Raw genomic sequence first — 16827 nt, forward strand, 5'->3', positions numbered from 1 at the left:
CACACACACACACACACAGAGCAATTTTTCTGGATCTACCCTACATCTGTCTACATTAGAAAAACATTTTTTGTTTTATCTAAATGTGGTGGCTTTTTATAGGCAGAGTTGCCAGCAATCCAGTTTAAAAGAGCTGGTCATTTTTTTAAAAAATCATCCATGTTGTGAATTTTGCCTCTCCCACTAGGTATATATTTTGCATGTCTACCTTTCACAATTTATTTTCTTTAAGAGATTTGTAATCCGCCTTCCAAAAATATATTTTTTTCAAGATGGCGTAGAAAATACAATAAAATTATTTTAAATCAAACATCGAAGTTCACATTTTAAACAATAAATTAGAAACAGCAATATAAAACATTTCATTTCAAGTCAGCAATCCCATCAAAAGATCTAAACCCCTTAGAGACAGCAGCTGAAACAACATGCAGAAATAGAAACATTAACTAACAGTCTTAATTCAAGCTGATTGAAATAAAAACACATTTAGGGCCCACCTAAAAGAAAATAGGGAGGGAGATAATTCTATGTCTTGGAGGAGAGAGATCTATAAATATGGGGCCACCATGGAAAAGGCCCTGTTTTTTGTACCACCAGCCTAACTACCCATACTGGCAGGCATACGGGCCCCCTCCCATTGTTTAGTTGTCTTTTTCTGATGCATCAGGAGATGGGTGCAGGCTATTCAATACAACAGGCATTCAATATCAAGGATTTAGGTTGCAACCCTATGCACTGTTGCTGGGAGTAAGTCCCACTGAATGTAATGGGATTTATGTCCAAGCAAACAAGCATGGGATCAGGCACAATCCTAAGTATGCTTTCTTGGGCTAATGGGACTAATTCCCAGTGGAAGAATCATGATGCTAGTCGTTGAAGGAGAAAGGCACAAAGTAGCCAATGACTTATTCTTGGACTACAACGCCTGCCTTCCCGAGTGATAAGCTGATTAATTCCCATGGGGGGAAAGAAAGAAAAAGAGGCAGTACAAACAACCAGACTAATCTGTAAAGTTCAGAATGTTAGCCTTTCACAATCTGAAAACTACTGTGTATCCAGGAAATCCTGCCAGACAGTCACTGTTTGCAAACGGCTGGGAAATGTGGTCGTTTGCCATCAAAAACAGATGAAAGGCAGGCTCTGGTTAAAAGACCAAGCCTTTGCCCAAATGAAACCTTTCCAAAATAAAGAGAACGTCTGCTGGCTGCTAGCTGACCTCAACTGAAGGGGGGTGACAGATCCGTGCCAATGCTGAGCCTTACCTAATTCAGGCATGTGAAGAAAGAGCTTGGAGCTGAAGCGAGACTTAATACTAAAGATACAAGGAAGTATTGCCAGTTTTGACACTGTGGTTGTGAGTGACCCAACCCTAAATTGCCTCTTTCTAAAATGAAGCTGCCTTTTGTTTGTATAAGCAAAGGGAAACCAAAAATTAGGGCGGAAGCAGTGCAGAGGCTTATTGTCCTGTCTAGCTCAGCACAAGGTTCCCAGGGGAGCCAATCTGAAGTAGTGGCGAGGCAGAGTCAACTCCAACAAAGAGGAGTCCGGTTTGGTTATGCAGGATGGCAAGGCAGATCAACAACAGTAGCTGGAACTCACTAGGAAGAACTGCTATCTCAGCAACATGCAGAGGCCTTCTGAAGCCTTCTGAAGCCTGGCAAGTCTGGACTCACTGTTAACTCCATCCTTCTGAGGAGCTGTCTACTTCTTGAAGGCCCATAGTGTAATTCTGCAGCCACCAGCTCCTAAGGGTGTGAAGGTGTTGAGGACTGCATTAGAAGGGAGGGTACCCTCTACGTCAGTGGCGTCTACTAAAGCTGTGTCCATCCTCCCCATCTGCGTTTGGGCCTGAAAGACCCAGGAAATATGTGGATGCATGGAAAATCAGTTGTAAGCAAGCACAATTCGTGACATTGTATGATCACAGGGCACATCTGTTAAAGCATCAGCCTTTGCTTCCAACTTCCTAGCTTTGTAGAGCTTGAGCCATAACTCTGTGGTCTTAAACTGGCTGGTTTTGCGATAACTGAATTGTCATTAACACTAACGAACTGGGTAACTACTGCACATAGTGCAGCAATTCTACAAACCATTCTGTACTTTTTCTAAACAACCATCCGCCTTTGTCGGTCAAGAGTAAGATTACAGAGAGTCTCTTTCTTCAGCTGTTCATTTTACCATGACCTGGAATATACATCATTTCTGTGCCCTGAAGGCTGTGACCTACACTACAGATGAAGTCACGTGAACTTATATTACAAATGTATTCCACACAGGCGGCTTTATATTATGTCGTTTTTCTTGTTTGCACCATTAAGAATGTAGATCCACTGTAGAACAATAACTGACATTCTATTCCAATAATGCATATATTAGGCGATTACATATCTATGTAATAAACTGAATCAAAGTTTCTTTAGAAAATCTATCCACTGCTGCATCTTCGGGCAAAATTAAGGCATGTTATCAAATACAAAGACTTGTTGCCTTGGTTTCAATAACCCATGGCAATGAAACAACTTATTATAAACTCAAATATGAAGTACTACTCAGCTCTTCTTGTGTACTGATCCTTTAAATATTTGGACACACCATTTCTTTTCCCAGGTAGAACACTACTTCCTGTTTGTTTTCTCAGAATAATAAAGAAGTTGAAGACAGCAGCAGTGCTGAATGAAAATCCTCTGTGTCAATCTCTTCCTTCTGCAGATGCAACAGTGGACTTTGGAGTCCATTGGGGTCCACTGGAGACTGGGGTCTCCAATGTGGTACCTGTAGACACCAATGTGTCTGTAGACACCTCTCTTGGCACTTGCTAGGTTCCTTGCCCCTCCTGATTTTTTAATTTAAGGTTTTATTTTATTTTAAGGTGGTTTTTAAAAATTAAAACAATTAATTAGGAGGCTGGCATACTGCAAAGCACAGTGTCAGCCTCCAGTGCTATCTTTACTTCCAGTGATGCCTCTGGGTCCCACATATTTCATCCTCAACAGTTGGGCCTTCTGTCAAATGAGTGTTTGAGCAGAAAAATATGGGTTCAAAAAAGTGCTTTTGTGTTTTGGAACTTGGACCTCACCTCTGCCATTTTGTGAATGGGCAAGCCCCACCCCTGCTCCCATGGCAGCCATTTTCCGAGAGTGCTCATGACAATCTCTCAACATTCCAAATGTGCCCACTACCCAAAGAGGTCGGGGAACCTGACCTAGGAGTTTGTTGTGAGAGAGGCTCCCACTCAAATGGAGGACCAAGTACGTATCTGTTGTGCTGCTTTGACTAGCATCCCCCCTACCCTCACCCTTGGTTAAGGCCTACCAGCAACACATGGCTAGGACCCCAATGTCACAGTGAACAAGTGCTCTGTAAACCTTGCACGCCTAAAGGAATGGAGAAGCAAGGCTATACTCTGTAATGGCACTGTTTTCTGTGGTGGTACTGTGTTCATGCGAAGACACCCTGACTTTGGCACCAGGGTGCACTAGCTAGATGATAGTCACCACATGCAACACTCCAGTTGAGAGCTAGTGTGGAGTAGTGGTTGGAGTACTGGACTAAGTCCAGAGAAATCCAGGTTCAAGTTCCCAACTTAGCCATGAAACTCACTGGGTGACTTTGGTTCAGTTGCTATCTCACAACCTAACCAAACTCAGCCTAACCAACCATGTAAGTCACTCAGTTTCTTTGAGGAAGGATGGTGTAAAAATGGAACAAACAAACATAAACGGACACTCCAAATACAAACCCTGATTAATTAGGCAAGCAGAATGTCTAATGCTCTGTAGCTTCCTTCTCCTAGCAACCCTGGGAGACAATGCAAAGTCTTGACTACTGCCAAACCCCACATAAAATCAATTCTAAAGAGAAGACCCATTTAGGGAAAAGGATATATACATACTCTTTTACTAAGAAATGCCTTACAATCTAAACACTTAGGGTTTTTTTAAAACTGTAACCTACCCTATTCCAAAGGCATATTAACACGTTTCCCCAAGGGGAGTTCTAGGCCCGCAGGCCAGAGTTTCTGCATTCCTGGTTTAAGACCCTGGGCCACAATACATGTTTTAGTGGGCTCAGCTTGGCTTGCCAGGCCACAAATTGTGCTGAGCTAAAGTAACGCATAGTCTTACAAGCTACACAGTATCAGGCCCCAATGGGGGTTTACGCTTGTGTGCAAATGTTTATTGCAATAATAAGAGTGGAAATTGCTTTCATTTTGGTCTTCATACACACCATCACCTGTCAGCAATGCCCACTGGTGATTAACATCATCCAAGTGGTATAGTCCTCCTGTAAAATAATGAAAGGGCTAAAAAAAATCAAATATTTAAAATGCAGAAACTGTGCGTGGGGGTGGGGTGGGGGATGACAGGCATTCACTCACACTGAACATTTCACCCTTCTGGTTGCAATCCTATACATAAATAAAACCATTTCAAAGAGGAAATACAAAAGCCTTGTTCACACCTTCAAAAGCACAAAGTCTGAACACATAAAGGTTGGGGAGCTAGAGAGAGAGAGAGATTCACACTTGCTATCCCCAGTCCCAACCTTCATAGGTTCCACAGAAAGTCCTAGCAGTATGCCCACAGGCTCTGTCCATCCATGCAAAGTTGGATGCATCTGCAGCTGTCATGATAACTTCCACTGAATGCACAAAGGTTGGGGACGGGGGCAGCAGGCACGACCCCTCCATGTATAGCACCTATATGCCAAGTGTGTGGAACCTCCAGCCCGTGGGTCTAATTTGGTCCGTGGAGGTTCCACATCCAGTTCACACAGCCTCCTTAAGTTCCTCCATCCCCAGGAGGAATCTCCACCTCTCCCTGTTATCTCCGATTGGAGATAATAGCAGGGATGCAGGAGGTGGGAGACTCAACTAGCACGGAAAGATATGCCTGCTGTTCCCAGCCCTGGCTGCGTCCTTGGTGATGGCATGCGCTGCGCGAAGCCAGGTACTCAGCCAGCGTTGGCAGGGGTGGAGAAAGCCAAAATGGATGGGGCATGACATGAATGCGTGTGGCCGTACCCATTGACATCATCTGACCTGTGGAGGGCAATTCACCCTCGCCTACAAAAAGGGTTCTGCACTTCTGCCTTACACTTTTTGAAGTTCTGTAAAGAGAGGTTGTAGAATCTGAATTAGGTAACAATTGTAACTGCTTGACAGGGTTTCCACAGGCACACAGGTGGTTCTTTTTAGTTCCACAAGGTATTCATCTCATGCAGAACCCAATAGGAAGTGCTTTGCACTCCCGTGCTTTCAGTTCTTAACTTGATTTACTTTTACCAGTCTAAGCCAACCTACCTATGCCTAGCATCTTCTAATGCATTTTATGCAACTGACAAACTTCTGCCACAATACAACTAGATAGTCTAAATACAAGTCTACGTGTTATATGTTTGCTAGAGGAAACAGCAATGGTAGTGTGGACATAATACATTCATGTACATATATGTATTAAACGTGTACGTGTGTACCTACAGGTGTTTAAAAAATGTGGGTACACACATATATTACATCTACACTTTATATAATTGCTACAGGAAACACTGGCACAAAATGAGTATTTCCTGCAGCAACTGTAATGTGTAGGGCTGCCCTAAGGTAAAGAAGTAGTTTGACAAATGTCATCCCAACAGTTGTCCAAAACACAAGCTTATTTGGTGCTTTAAGCACAGAATGTGATCAACAAGGAGCTACAGGCTTATAAAATGACCCAACTACTCCATCCAATCTTTTGTATCCAGTACACTTACTCTTTAGAACTGACTTCCTCAACCTTGTGCCTTCCATATCTTTTATCACAACTCCCATTATCCCTGACCAGTGGCCATGCTGGCACGAGCTGATGGGCATTATAGTCCAAAACATCTGAAGGGCACTAGGTTGCGAAAGTCTTCTCTAGCACCTGTATTACAACTGTCTATACAAGGTCTCAGAACATAAAGCTTTTCACCAGCTTGATGAAAATGTCGACCCAGTGTGTGAATGCTGTAAAAAAAAGCAAACTCCATGACAGGCACAGTTAGAAGAAGAATTGAGAATTAAATTACCAATACCATACTGTCTTTATACAAATCTATGGTGCAACCACACTTAGAATACTGTGTACAGTTCTGGTCACCATACCTAAAAAAAGATATTGCAGAGCTGGAAAAGTGCAGAAAAGGGCAACTACAATGATCAAGAGGCTGGAGCATCTCCCCTATGACAGAAGGTTATAACAGCTGGGATTGTTTAGCTTGAAAAAAAGGAGGGTAAGGGGAGACATGATAGAGATGGGCATAGTGTGGAGAATGTGGATAGGGAGACATCTCTCTCCCTCACTCAAAATACTAGAACCCAGTGGAATCATAGAATCATAGAATAGTAGGGTTGGAAGGGGCGTACAAGGCCATCGAGTCCAACCCCCTACTCAATGCAGGAATCCAAGTCAGAGCATCCCTGACAGATGCCTGTCCAGCCTCGTCTTGAACGCCTCCAGCGTGGGAGAGCCCACCTCCTCCCTAGGGAATTGGTTCCATTGTCGTATTGCTCTAACAGTCAGGAAGTTTTTCCTGATGTTCAGCCGGAATCTGGCTTCCTGTAACTTGAGCCCATTATTCCGTGTCCTGCACTCTGGGATGATCAAGAAGAGATCCTGGCCTTCCTCTCTGTGACAACCTTTCAAGTACTTGAAAAGCGCTATCATATCTCCCCTCAGTCTTCTCTTCTCAAGGCTAAACATGCCCGATTCTTTCAGTCTCTCTTCATAGGGCTTTGTTTCCAGTCTCCTGATCATCTTTGTTGCCCTCCTCTGAACCCTCTCCAGTTTGTCTGCATCCTTCTTAAAGTGTGGTGCCCAGAACTGGACACAGTACTTCAGGTGAAGCCTAACCAGTGCTGAGTAGAGGGGAACTAGTACTTCCCGGGATTTGGAAGCTATGCTTCTATTAATGCAGCCCAAATTAGCATTTGCCTTTTTTGCAGCCACATCACATTGTTGGCTCATATTCAGCTTGTGATCGACAACAATTCCAAGATCCTTCTCACTTGTAGTGTTGTTGGAGTCACATCCCATGAACCTGATTGGTGGGAGATTTAGGACAGATAAAAGAAAGTACTTCAAACAGCACACTGTTAAACTACAGAATTCGCTACCTAAAGATATAGTGATGGCCACCAATTTTGATGGCTTAAAAGAGGATTGGGACAAATTCCTGGAGAAGTCCCAATGGCTATGTGCTACCTACAGTACGAGAGGCAGAAAGTTTATGTACACTAGTTGCTGGGGAACATGTGAGAAGCTCTTGCACTCATGTCCTGCTTGTGGGTTCCTGCTCAATAGCTGGTTGGCCACTGTGTGAACAGAATGCTGCACTAGATGGACCCTTGCTCTGATCCAGCAAGACTTTTATATTCTTATTCAGATTTCCCTGCCTTCCTCCTTTCCTGACATTACCTCAAAGGCAATTGCATTAATTTCCATTATCGACAGCTCCTGCTAAAGCTGCTCCTCCGGTATCACAACCCCACATTCTATTTAAGTGGAGGTATGCTTGTTGAAGACGGACGATGAAGCTGCCCTCGTACAAATGTTAGCTAGATATGTGTAAACTCTCAAATGCTAAACCGATAAGAGAGTTTTCTTGGATCTTGAGCAGCAATGCATTTGAAGAGTCCTTTCCATGCACAGCCTTATCAGATGCATAATTTACTCAAAAGGCCAATGGCTTAGGACCAGTCTACCTGAAGGAGTGCCTCCCATATGTCCTTGCCCAACTGTCAAGATCATCTTCGGAGCCTGTTCTCTGGGTGCTGCTGCCCACAATGATGGTGATGGTGGCGGTGGTGTAGCTAGCAGGGAAACAGCCTTCTCTGCAGTGGCCCATCCATCTATAGAATGCCCTTCCCAGGGAGATCCACCCGGCACTATCACTGCATACATTTAGGTAACAGATGAAAACCTTCTACTTCCAGCAGGCATTAATATTTAATCTGTTGCACTCTTATTAATTTCACTAATGGCTCCTTACTGTTTTAATATTTTATGATTTTGATATTTTCATTGTATTCATTGTTTTGGCTGTTACTGTACTGTTTTTTTTTTTTTATTACTGTAACACCCACCCCCACCCCCCGGCATTTGCCAGTTGGCTGGTATTTAAAATAAATAAATAAATGAATGAATGAAATTTTGAAATCCCACTCAACTCAGTTGGAATTGCCTCCAAAGGAACAAATATATATTGGAGGATTGTTACCATAGCCTTTTTAGGTCTTAAATATCAAAGAGTCAGTACATGTATGGAATAGCACGTGGTTATATTCCTATTCAAATCTATGTCCACAACAAATTTGTCCCAGGAACATCCAAACAATGCTGTGTATCTTGAAGTGTCATGCTCCAAGCAGAAGGGTCTGGCAAAGACTGAGGAGGGCACAAAGCGAAAGGAGTGCATCTGTGTACCACAGCAAGACAAAAAAGCAGGGCTCAAATACAGTGATGTTCACTTTCCCCAATAAGCATCCACAGCGCTATGGCAACAGGTTCAGATGACACACTGCAGCTTGTCATGGGTTACTTCACCCACAATAAACTGCAGCACCTGTGGGCACCAAGTTGCATATACAACCCCCACTTGGGGGCTATTGTGTTGTGCAAACCTGGCAAGCATGCGTTATGTGAGGGATAAATAACCATGGTTTATGCAAGGGCTGTTTAACCCACACTCGCCAGGTTTGCATGACATGACAGCTGCATATGAAATGTGGTGCCCACAGGCACTGCAGCTCATTGTGGGTTAAATAATCCACGCTGAGTACAGCTTGTCACGCATACATCTAGGGCTTCATCTAGGGCCCCACTATTCTAAAATAATAAGATTTATTCTTACACAAAATTTGAGAAAGATTATAGGTTAAAGAAGATAGTTTTAAATTTTAGATCCATTAACTGAAGCTTACTGGTTAAACAATGTATAATTCCATTCTTTAAAGCCAGGTGATGTTTCACCTGCTATTCTGGCTAATGGTCTAATACTTTAGGTATCTACAAGTAAGGATTTGGCATGTTAATTCAAAATTATTTTCCACCCCATTCCTCCATCTAGGGCCCCACTGATCGACAGCTCTTCCTCTCAAGCTCTTTAAAGGATTTCCCCCCAGCTCCCTTTTTCATTGGTCCTTGCTTCCTTCAATTTTTGCTTCTTGTGTTTCCCTTTATATCAGTCTTCTCTTTGTTCCATCTATACTTTTCTCTCATCAGTTCCCTGCTACTCAGGCCACTGCCACCTTTCCTGACATCCCCTATATTCTGGATCTTCTTCCTAGCCCTGAGCCCCTTCTTCCCCAGTATCCCTGCTTCTGTTCCCAATTTCTGCCAGAAGCTTATGGCCATTCCTTCCTCAAGATGCTGTATTTTCTGCCCCAGCCAAACTGACTTCTTGTTTTCCTCACAGAACCTGAACTATCAACATTCCATCAGTCATACTGTCCCTTCTGCACATGTATGGGCATTCCCTGCTATCACAGGAGCTTAGCCAAGGACAGAGCAAGGGACTTGCTGAAAGGCAAGCAACCTACAAAGGCATTTCCCATCCTAGCTCTGGCCAAGGCAGCCAGCATCTACTAAATTTCGGAGATGGAACTACATCAGGCACTAAAATTGTATTTCATTTTCACCCACTCACTGCTGGTTCTTAATTGTCTTTGTGCATTTCTTTCCATTATTACTGAAGAACTTCACCAAGGACAAATGCGTTAAGTAAGTACTGAGAAAACATATGGAGGAAAAAGAGGCTACTGCATACTACTATTGGGTTACTTTTATTTTCTCATTGTTTGGTGCCTTTAGAAATATTACTGTCAGTAACAGCCATTGTCACTTAGGCTGCTTTACGGCATCCTGTTTTTCCTAGGAAAATGAATCAGACATCTGTGTTTCACAGAGATAAAAAGAGAAAGGTCTGATAACAATATTGTTATAATAGCAGCCATCCTGATACAAAAAGGAAACGTATATGAGACAACATCCTTAGCAAGCGAGACATTAACTTAGAATCGGTGAGTTTTGCTTTGCTAGAACTACTCAGACACATACGAAACACACTGATCTGTTTTAAAAATTGATAAAATCACAATCCCATAGGAATTCTATGAAATTCTGTTTTCAGCGATGTGGCCTTTTGTGGTACCTACACACTACAAGCTTTCTCTGAATTAGTTCCATCAACACAGCAGAGTTCAACTTGCACAAATACAACATTATTGACATGAGCAGTCTAATGTGGAAGCAACAAATGCACAAGAGATTGCTGACTAGCCTCCTTTAGTGAACTGGAAAACTGCAAGTTGTGATTTTTCCATTCACGAAACAGAGAGGAATGAGCTCATCTGAACTGGTTGCTGTCACTTCACAGTGCTCATGCAAGTACGCTGCTTGGCCCAGTGGTGCAACAAGGAAATTTTTAGACCCTGGGCTTAATGGCCTTATACCACAGATGGCAAATCTCTGGACTGCGGGCTGGATATGGCCCCCTCGGGGTCCTTCATCCAGCCCACAAGCTTCTTTTGCTGTTATCTCCGGATCAGTGATCAGAGATAAGAAGGGAATTGAAGGGAATTAACCTTGGAATTCCCTGCAAAGAATTGAGCAGTGCTTTGGAACCATGAGAACTACTGCATAGAACTGAGGTGCGTACACAGACCTTGCCCCCACCCACAATTAGATTTGGTCTGAACTTGGTAGTTCTCTCCTCCCACCTCCATTCTATGCTGTACAACTGCTTAAGCTCACTGAAATCATAGCTCACCATCACGACTACAGAAATAGAGTTTGCTTCTGCTGCCCTGACAAATTTACTTGAGAATAAACACAATTTTGTTGCAGAAAAGGATCACATATTTCAAAGTAAAAATAAAAAGAGCATCTGGAATGGTGTACATGACTGCTTGGCTGCCCCCTGACTGCAACAGGTTTTTTAAAAATGAGAAAGGATGTGCAGCAAGCAGCTTCAGCCCTGGCAAGCCCCAGCAGGCCCATGGTGGCCCAGGTGGGCTTGTTTGCTGCTGCTCCCATCATCTGCCATGCTCTGAGCAATCATTTGGGGCTGGGGGTGGCCTGGGTGCCCCTGAACTTTGGCACGGAGCTCCAGCCCCACTGCACCACTACCTTGGCCGTTTTGCATCATCAGAATGACTTGGATTTTCATAGAAGAAGAAACAAGAAAATCAGTATCAAGACATACTGAAATCACTTAAGAAGTAGTGCTCGCTTCGGCAGCACATATACTAAAATTGGAACGATACAGAGAAGATTAGCATGGCCCCTGCGCAAAAAAAGAGAGAGAGAGAGAGAGAAAATCACTTAAGAAGTACTATGTCAGAGACTGATATAGAACAGGAATAGAATATGCTGCAATACGTTTGTTCAGGTGCATGTTCTACAATAAACTAGGGCTGTGAAATGTTCTGCACCAAAAGAAAAACAAATTACAACTTTAAAATGTTGAGTCCACATCTGGATCGACACACTTATTTTACTTACGCATTTATAATTTGCTTTCCAAAAAGTCATCAATAAACACCATGAGCACACACAAAAATAGGCAACTGTGTGTGCAGTTGGTTGTGTGGCTCTTATAAACTAAATGGGTCTTATCTATATGATAGGTATGCACAAATCCTTTTGCTTAATAAAAGCATACCTGCTTGTCTTGTGTTGGTAACATTGATGTAGTTATTACTGAGGTATAAAAATGCTTGGAAAATGCATTGCAATTTGATTTACACATGTTAACCGTAATGTATTAGATTGCTGAATCTCTCCCTACCCCCAAATCATTGAAATGACACTCTTGGTCTGAACATGTCTCCAACTTGAAATGGATAGCAAAACTGCTGGAGGAACTTCTGGTGTTCCGTACACAGTACAGCTTCGCCTATCAAACACGTTGACCCGGTTCGCATGTGCAAACAGCCCTTAATCTTCGAGGTGTCATGTTATGACTCAAACGTTCACTCTCATTTTCATTGCACGCTGCTCACATGTACAAGATTTACCAAATGCTTTGTAACAGTTGCCAAAAGAGCGGGGGAGGAGATATAGCTGTTGAATCAAGTTTCAGCTCAAACTTATTTTAATATTTTTTGAGAATGCGGATCATTTATCTTAGGACTAGCAGAACCAAGTGGATTTGCTATTACGACAACACTCTGGTCTTTGTACATCAGAATTCAACGTAAAACTGGAGGATCTTTCAAGATCTCCTCTCCTCTCCTCCCTCACCCTCAACACACAAACACACACAGCATCCAAACTTGCAGGAGCACTCACAGATTATAAGGCACTAAGAGCTAGTGGCCTGCCATTAAACTCTCCACATTCCTGGACTTCTGTTTCAACATGCTGTTGGCACATATCCAGCACCGCTCTCCACAATTCCTCCACAATGATATGATGATTGCAGGGAACCTGGCAAACAGAAATTTTATACATAATGCAACGCCTGGTTTACTTGCACATTTTAGCCAGTCAATTTCCAGTTCCTAGTAGAGCAGCGTGGGTCCTAATGCACATCAGAGGGCCGGGTGGCTTCCTGTCTCTTGGGGCCGTACAGAGCCAACTCAAGTTGAGCCACATCTCTAGAAAGCAGGGGTGAACAGAGATTTAATGCACACCATGAGGAGATGAGAGGAGGGAGCAGAACCCTTTTCCAGCCTGTGCTTCTGTCCCCCAAATCACCCCTTTGCCAGCTGTTTTTCTCCTGATGGCAGATGGTACTGGCAGAAAAATGGCTGGGAAGAAGCACTCAATCCCCACATTTTCGGCAGTAATCCAATTCTGATACACGGGTTTACCGCCATCAGATCTAGCTTGATCCACAGAAGTGTGGGATGTCCCCCAGGAAAATGCAGGCACTTCTTTTCCTGAACCACCCCCTGTGGAAAGCCAGCAATGCTCCCCACACCAGTCCTGAACCGGTCCCTATGAACTATGTGGACAGGCTGAGCCCCAGGGCTGTAACCCTCTGCCCAAATTGGTCAGAATAAAGCAAACCATTCAGGTAGAGGACAGAGAGGAGTGGCAGGCCATGGCCACTCCGCTCCCCACCTTCCTGCTCATTCTTGGCTTGTCCAAGTTGCCTTAATGCTCCACTGCCACTTGCTTGCCATTGAGTTGTGCTGGGTGAAGGGGCTGCCACCTACTTGCCCTCTCTCCCATCTATTCACTGCAGCCATCTGCGCTCAGCTTCCTTGCCTCAGCACAGCAGCAGCACTGTGCCCCCCTTCTGGTCAGGTTGGATGGGATCCGCTTGCCTTGCCTTACCTTGGCAGTGCTGCTGCAACTGCTGCTTACTGCTGGTGTTATTTTGGGGTGGAACACCTGTTTTCTGGAAAGGCACTTAGGATCTGAATTGAGAGGCAGTGAAAAATGCTGCCACAGAGTAATGTTAGACCCATGAGAAGCCTGCTTTGGTGAGAACAAAGGCAGAATGCCAGAATGAGAACTGAGACTGATAGCAGGGACCAGAAGGTCTGAACATACAACACTGATTCTGGCCTGCTTCCACTGGCTGCCAGTACGTTTCCAGGCCCCATTCACGGTGCTGGTTTTTACCTATAAAGCCTTATACAGCTTGGGACTACAATACCTGGTGAAGTGCCTCTCCTCCAAGTGCCTCCTCCTAGGGAGGTTTGGAGGATGGCAACAATGGAGAGGGCCTTCTTAGTGGTGGCTCCTGATTATTAGGGAATGCTCTCCCCCCTGAGGTCTGCCTGGCACCAACACTGTCATCTTTTCTAAGACCTTCCTTTACTCCCAGGCATTTGACTGTATGTGATAAGGGTTTTAACATTTAAGGGTTGGGGTGGGGGGATTTTTATTGATGACGGTTTTTAACTGTTTTGCATTTTTGTATGTTAATGATATTACATTGTTATTATTTTGTATTTTTAGGGTTTTAATCTTTGTAAACCACCCAGAAAGCTTTGGCCATTGGGTAGTATAGAAATGTAATAAATGAAATTAAATGAAGTCCTGAGGCAGACAAAACCGGAAGCCCTGATCCTGCCTTTGTGGGGAGAGCTGGGCAACACATGCCTACCATCCAGTCAAACATGCATCTTCCCTTTTTGGTTCTTTCATAGGCTTACCTGCCGGGTTAGCAAAAGCAGCTCCCCCTCACTGCGCACATGCAGTGACCAAATGCACAGAAGAGACGTGTCGGGCTGAGCTGCTCAGGGGTGACCAGGCCTGCATACATGCACAGCACCAGTGGGATGGTGAGTGAGCACCTGCCTTGCCACCTTGCTTCTATGCAGCCCACCCGCATGACGCTCAAAGCTATTGCATTTTGATGCATCCTAGGGAAGCCTCAGCATTTTCTTCTTGATGGAATGGAGATATTACTTAGAGGCCATGTCACTTAATAGACCCATGCACAAGTGCTGTAGTGGAGCCAGGGCTCACAGGGCTGCAGCGCCAACTTTTTTTTATTAGCAAGGACTTTTTTTTACTAGCAGGGACACTGATATCATCTGTCACCTGACTCAGACTTCCCTGTTTCTTCTGAGCTTTGCTGCAAACCTCACAGTAGCTGGGGGCAGCGGGGTGGGGTGGGGAGATGGATTTTCCCACCAACAATATATTGTTCCCTGTCCTAATGCAAAGGTTTTTGGGGAGACTTCGTCTTGAATGGGCCATTAAGACCCATTAGCTCTACAAAAGACCTGTTTCTGGTGGAGATAAAAGTGCTAGAACTGGTTTGTTGATATGGATCACACAACTGCCTGAAGTTTTGGACTCTCTTTGGAGGTGTGGGGAGTGGGACTGTCATGATGAAAGCCTGCACTTCAAAATATACCATTACATCACAGTGCGCAACCAGACAGCACCTCACTTTAATAGGGCTGGACAGGGTCTGAGACCTTTGTCAGCAACCTCGTACTTTAAATGTGTCCATCTGTATTGTATTACGGGATTGTGAGCTTAGCCCTGGTTTGAGTCCTTCATTAAATCCACAGCAGTGACTGGGGTCCAGTACATCTGTTGCATTGCTGTGATTGGGAGCTTATACCTGGTACGCAGCGTCAGGAATGGGTCCTGAGAGGCCACCCTTTAAAGTGTCATTTCTCACATTATATTTTTAAAATGACAGTGGTGCAGGCCTGAAGCTTCAGTTAAACATCATATTTCCTTACTCAATCTTACTCATTTTCAGAAAGGTAAAGCGGCCATAAAATGGCCATGGACCCCTAGTGTAGTAACATGAGAGTGTGTGGCATCAAATGTGAATGAAAAGCATATGATTTGCAAAGCTCCCAGGATATTTTTGACCATTCCCATTTTATATAACTATGTCTGCACCCATTTTATGAATATTGTTTCTACGCATAACTTTGGAGAGGGAGCATGGCTCAGTGGTAGAGCACATGCTTTGCATGAAGAAGGTTCCAGGTTCAACCCCCGGTATCTTCTGGTAGGGCTATGAAAGAATGTTGCCTGGAGAGCGGCTGACAGTCAGTATGAACAAAACTGGGCTAGATGGACCAATGGTCTGAATGAGTGTAAGGCAGCTTCCCACGTTTCCCATCTTCTTCAGCATGGAACTGGAGACGTGTAATGTTGGAATCACGAAGAAAATAAAATCATTCTTCAAACACATCATTTAGACACTATTCCTCCTACGTATCTCAGTTAAATGAATACATATAACCCTAGATTACTATTTTTTTTTGGGGGGGGGGACATGCAAGAAGAGAATGACTTCTGTTCTTCTAAGGAGTTAACTCTTCTCAGGGAGTGGGAAGTGAAAGCTTATTTATAGAGCAATGTTCAGGTATGACTCATTTCCTTATTCAAAACCAGTATCTTCAAAACCCAGCAAATATCAAGTGTAAGATGTACAAGGAAATTGTCCACTAACGCTGACAGGTTGCATTGGCTGCACTTGACAAAGGGACATAGTACAGAAGTAAGAGGTGGAGGTGTGAGGAGACAGGGCATGTAAACCAAGAAGCTGCCCCAGAGACAGGGCAAACCTCTAGGCATGTGAGAGGGCCTGCTCAGTAGTCTATTAGGAGCCACAATATCAACTTCCTGTCCCTTGATCACATTTGACTAATACAATCTTCCCCAGTCTGGTGCCTTCTAAATGTGTTGGACTACAACTCCCAGCATGGCTGGCTAGAGGATGCTGGGAGTTGTAGTCCAACACTTCTGCAGGGCTCCCGGTTGGGGAAGGTTGGACTAATGTATACTGATTAGACATTAGCATAGAAACTCCACTATATATAGATACATAGATCATAAAGAAGAGAAACGGGTTCTCAGGATGCAAGATTAAATTTATTATAAGAAGCCTTCTTATAATAAATTCAATCTTGCATCCTGAGAACCCGTTTCTCTTCTTTGCGATCTACTTTGGATCCTCACCTCCTTCTGTTTTCTTCATATATATATATATACACACACACACACACACACACGCACTTGTTTTAAGGAGGTAAGCAAATAAATAAATATATATACTAACAGCAAACTCGGGTGCTGAGTTATGACAGCTACATAGACAAACTCGGGCTACTAAGAAACCAGAAGAGACTCGGCCTCACGCGGGTTGGAATAGCCCTGAGTTTGATATGGTGAAGCCCACTGGCGCTCATAGGCATGGCTCTTGCCACAATACACCCATATACCCCCAAGGGAGGAGTTTGTCTGCTCCATTCCCCTGAGAGGGTCTGCTCCACAGGAGAGTGGAGGGGGCAGCAAAGCCTTCAAGCAAACAGACATTGCCCCCACTCCCTGAATACTGCCACGCCCCCTGAACATAGCCATAGCATCTGGC

General features: G+C 43.9%; 1 protein-coding gene and 1 non-coding gene across 2 annotated transcripts in view; one reads left to right on the forward strand and one right to left on the reverse strand.

The window, feature by feature from the left end:
- Nucleotides 1–16827, reverse strand: part of WWTR1 (WW domain containing transcription regulator 1) — a 124429-nt gene that overhangs the window by 81209 nt on the left and 26393 nt on the right. The window lies entirely within an intron of this gene.
- Nucleotides 11246–11354, forward strand: LOC146351418 (U6 spliceosomal RNA). The gene has a single exon (XR_014789777.1). It is a non-coding gene; the product is annotated as a U6 spliceosomal RNA (small nuclear RNA).

The sequence above is a fragment of the Heloderma suspectum genome, chromosome 3, assembly GCF_057233095.1.
Source record: "Heloderma suspectum isolate Gila_16-S chromosome 3, 16-S_ref, whole genome shotgun sequence".
NCBI classification, from domain to species: Eukaryota; Metazoa; Chordata; class Lepidosauria; order Squamata; family Helodermatidae; genus Heloderma; species Heloderma suspectum.